At 39.4% G+C, this 5,000-nt stretch overlaps 1 protein-coding gene across 1 annotated transcript in view; it reads right to left on the bottom strand.

Moving 5' to 3' along the window:
• The window catches only part of LOC135092960 (trichohyalin-like), a 54,845-nt gene that overhangs the window by 4,199 nt on the left and 45,646 nt on the right, over window positions 1-5,000 (bottom strand). Inside the window, exon 17 of the mRNA XM_063991783.1 lies at window positions 1,971-2,054. The gene's annotated coding sequence lies outside the window, so the exon portion shown is untranslated. The remainder of the gene's footprint in view (window positions 1-1,970; window positions 2,055-5,000) is intronic.

Here is a 5,000-nt window from a genome sequence, read left to right as displayed (position 1 = left end):
CTTCTTCTTCTTCTTCTTGCTCCTTATTCTCTTCCTTCTTTTTCACTGTATTTCATTGTGTTTCTCCTCCTCCTCCTCCTCCTCCTCCTCCTCCTCCTCCTCCTCCTCCGCCATTGTGTCCCATTGTGTTCCTCCTCCTCCTCTTCCTCGTCATTTCATCTTCTATACATCATTTACGAGTTTTCTTCTTCTTCCTCCTCCTCCTCCTCCTCCTCCTCCTCTTACAACATACATCATCACCACCATCACCACCACCACCACCTGCTCCTCCTCCTCCTCCTCCTTTTCTCTTTCGTGTATTACCATCTCTCCCTCATCTTCCTATCACTCTTCCTCCTCCTCCTCCTCCTCCCATACACCTTTGAATGGCCAAATCGTGACTATCATTACCTGTCTAACCCTCTTCTACAGGTACTCTCGTCAACTTTCTCTTCTTCTTCCACCCCTCATCTCTCTCTCTCTCTCTCTCTCTCTCTCTCTCTGATTGTCGAGAATATGTGAATGATTGTGTTTTTGTGTGTTTCTGTGTTTGTTTGTGTTTTCGGCCTTATTTGATTCTCTGTTTGTGCCATCTCTCTCTCTCTCTCTCTCTCTCTCTCTCTCTCTCTCTCTCTCTCTCTCTCTCTCTCTCTCGTTTGTATAGATAATTCTTCCCTGTAATTTTTTCGCAATATCGTCTCCTTTCTTCTTCTTCTTTCTCCTCCTCCTCCTCCTCCTACTTTTCTTCGCTTCATATTATTTTCTTATTCTTCTCCCTCTCGTCTTCTATTTCTTTTTTCTTTTGTAGTTCATCATTTTACGATCTCCTCCTCCTCCTCCTCCTCCTCCTCCTCCTCCTTCTCCTCCTGTTGCTCTTCATACTCCTCCTTCCTGTTTTTATCCTCTGCTCCTCTGTACAATAATCTTTCAGGCAGTGCACGATGTTTAAAAAATATTCTTCAAACTCTCGACATCTCTCTTACTTTCATATTATATAATTTAGAATATGAATGAGTAAATATCTAATGCAAACTCGAATATATAATACTTTCCTCCTCCGTTTTATATTTATCCTCTCTGCCTCTCTCTCGGTACAATCTTTTGTCAATGGACGACGCTGAAAATAAATAAATAAATAAATATACATATGTATCAAAATATCGACATCACTTTTACCATTCGTCTTATGGTTATCTGTAATCTCCTTCCTTACTATGTGTCTCCTCTCTGACTCTGACTCTCTCTCAGTACAATAATCTATCCGTTAATGTACGATGTTTAAGAGGAAAAAAAACATCACAAACTATCGATATCACTTTTACTACTAGTTTTGTGTTATCTATAATGTAACTTAATAGCTTTTTAATGGCACCTCAACGATACAATATTTTCCTGCTATTTTCTATATTTCTTTTCTCTGCCTCTCAGTACAACAATATATTAGCCAATGCACGATATTTTCCAGCTCCGGTCTATATTTCTCCCCTATACCTATCAGTACAGTAATATATCAGTCAATATAAGATATTCAAAAAAATCTCAACATATCTGCATCACTTTTACTCCTCATCTGACTTAATATATACCTCATCCAGCCTCAAATATCTAATAATGAGAGTTGTATTGTTTTTAGGTACAGTCTTGCGTAAAGAGAAAACATTCCAACGAAAGGAAAGTTAGGTAATCGTGGTAATAATGATAGTCATCGAGCATCTGGCAACTGAGGCTTACGTTGCCATGCTGACACATGTAAACAAAATTATTTCCACCATCACCACCGCTACCACAACAAGAGCTACTACAATTACAACTATCACCACCACATACACCGAAATGGGTAAGAAATCACTAAAAACAAAATATAAAAAAAAATCTCGTATAAGTCCAGCATCTTAATACGAACCTACATTTTTTTTTAACTCGAAAGGAACTAGTTGCTGAGACTGATACAAAAATAAATAGATTATAAAGTTGACTGAATTCTGGGTTACCTGAGAAAGTATGTGTGCGTACGTGAGTGGCAGCAGGTGCGGGGCAAGGATTAGCAGGACAAGCAGGGAGTGAAGGATATCAGTCTGTAGGAGAAAAGGAAAGCAGATAAATAAGAGATAACAAAAAAATAACATGAAGAGAGAGAGAGAGAGAGAGAGAGAGAGAGAGAGAGAGAGAGAGAGAGAGAGAGAGAGAGAGAGAGAGAGAGAGAGAGAGAGACGATAGCGAAAGAAGATAAATGAGAATTATAAAGAAGACGAGAATTTTTAAACAAAAATAAATGAAGGAAAATAAAGAAAGGAGAAATTAGAAAGAAAACGAGAATATCAATACAAAAGTAAGAAGAAGAAAAAAAAAAGATGACACGAAAGAGGGAAAATAGAGAAAGAAGAAAAATTAGATACAAAAGGAAAATAAAACGAAATAAAAAAAAGGAAAAAAAAACATTAGAAAAAAGAGGGAAAGAAGGGAAACAAGAATAAAAAAACGAAAGTAAAACGATATTTAAAGTAAAAAAAAAAAAGATGAAAGAGAAAGGAATAAAGAAGAGAAATTCGAATAAAATAAGCGAAAAAAAGGAGAATGAAAGAAAGAAAGAGAAGGCGAGAATAAAGATGAACACAAAACAAAAGTAAAATTATAAAAGGAAGAGAAATAAACAATAAAAAAAGTAAGAAAAAAATCATAGGAAGAGAAAAGAAAGTAAGAAAGAAAAAAATAAGAAAAGGAAAAAAGAGACGAGGACAGAAAAGGAAGAAAAAAAAAACAAATAAAAATGAGAATATAAGAAAGAGAGAAAAAAATAGAGGAAAAAAGATGAAAATATGGAATAATAAAAAAACAGGTAAAAACAAAAATAATACAGAATAAAGAAGGAAAAAGAGAAAATGTAAAAGGAACGAGAAAATGAAGATAATAGTGGAAAGTAAGAATAATAAAAGAAGAATTAAAGAGAGAGAGAGAGAGAGAGAGAGAGAGAGAGAGAGAGAGAGAGAGAGAGAGAGAGAGAGAGAGAGAGAGAGAGAGAGAGAGAGACAGGACTTTAAATAACAACCACCACCACCATCACCACCATCACATACACACACACACACACACACACACACACACACACACACACACTTTCTCTCCCACCCATTGGCAAAGGAAACAGATGAACCAAAACACACAAAACAAGCACAAAATTACACAAAATTACGGTAGAAATTTAACTGTAGTGAGAGAGAGAGAGAGAGAGAGAGAGAGAGAGAGAGAGAGAGAGAGAGAGAGAGAGAGAGAGAGAGAGAGAGAGAGAGAAGCGGTAGATGGGGGCATTTTTGTCTGGGCCTTTCTTTTTAATGGGTGTGGTGAAATCTCTCTCTCTCTCTCTCTCTCTCTCTCTCTCTCTCTCTCTCTCTCTCTCTCTCTCTCTTATCATTATTATGGGTGTTTACGCGTAATAGTAATGGTGGTGGTAGTAATAGAAGTAGTTATGGTAGTAGCAGAGAGGGACGAGAAAAAGATGATTAATAGTAGTAGTAGTAGTAGTAGTAGTAGTAGTAGTAGTAGTAGTAGTAGTAGTAGTAGTAGTAGTAGTAGTAGTAGTAGTAGTAGAAGTAGTAGTAGTAGTAGTAGCAGTAGAGGAAAAGGAAGAGGAGTAAAAGAAAGACCAGAGAGAGAGAGAGAGAGAGAGAGAGAGAGAGAGAGAGAGAGAGAGAGAGAGAGAGAGAGAATGTATCAAATTGTTGTGTTAAAGATGTGTTCTATTACAATACTCTCTCTCTCTCTCTCTCTCTCTCTCTCTCTCTCTCTCTCTCTCTCTCTCTCTCTCTCTCTCTCTCTCTCCAGGACCGAGAGAGGAGTACATGAGAAGAGTCTGGGCGGAGGAAGCAGAAGAGATGATGATAAAGGAGGAAGAAGAGAAACAACAACAACAACAACAACAACAACAACATCAACAACAACAACAACAGCAACAACAACAACAACAACAACAACAATTAGAGCAAACAATTCTCCCTCCTCCTATGGTAACTCTCTCTCTCTCTCTCTCTCTCTCTCTCTCTCTCTCTCTCTCTCTCTCTCTCTGTGTGTGTGTCTCTGGTTATGCTTTTTAATGATTTGTTTTTCAATTTCCAATATTCCCAGAGAGAGAGAGAGAGAGAGAGAGAGAGAGAGAGAGAGAGAGAGAGAGAGAGAGAGAGAGAGAGAGAGAATTTATCGAAAGAAAAAGTGGACAGGGTTGGGTACAATTCTTTCTCTCTCTCTCTCTCTCTCTCTCTGGTCGTTCTAAATTCTCGCAGCATCTACTTCCTGTTCCTTCTGCTCCTGATCCTCCTCCTCCTCCTCCTCTTCCTCTTTTTCCTCCTCCTCCTCCTCCTCCTCACGTAGTTTTGTAGTAGTAGAGTAGTAGTAGTAGTAGTAGTAGTAGTAGTAGTAGTAGTAGTAACATACTCGTAGGTAAGTAGTTAGAAGTGGTTACTACTACTACTACTACTACTACTACTACTACTACTACTATAATAATAATAATGTCACTCTCACTAAGCAGTTAAATAACCCGCTACCATTCCCCCATCACTCCCCAGGCCAGCCCACGCCCGCCCATCACTTTCTGGACGTGGCACCGCGCTCACCTGCCCTCCCGCACTGCTCCCGCCCACACACATGCCCGAGCCTTCACCCGCAGCGCCGCCTTCACCACGCCCATCACTCTCGCCCTTGACCCGCCCGCATGGCCTGGATGGAGCCGCCCGCACGCCCTTTAACACACACACACACACACACACACACACACACACACACACACACACATACATACATACATACATACTCGTACAGACAGACAGACAGACAGACAGACAGACAGACTGGAATGGTGGTCCCTGATTGGTTGAAATAATAAATTGTGGTTAAAAGTCGTGATTTTATTGGTTAAGTTAAGTGAAGTTGGGATAGGTTAGGTGTGTGTGTGTGTGTGTGTGTGTGTGTGTGTGTGTGTGTGTGTGTGTGTGTGTGTGTGTGTGTGTGTGTGTGTGTGTGTGTGTGGT

The sequence above is a fragment of the Scylla paramamosain genome, chromosome 41 (assembly GCF_035594125.1).
Source record: "Scylla paramamosain isolate STU-SP2022 chromosome 41, ASM3559412v1, whole genome shotgun sequence".
In the NCBI taxonomy this organism is placed as follows: domain Eukaryota; kingdom Metazoa; phylum Arthropoda; class Malacostraca; order Decapoda; family Portunidae; genus Scylla; species Scylla paramamosain.
This window is presented reverse-complemented; position numbering and strand designations above follow the sequence as displayed.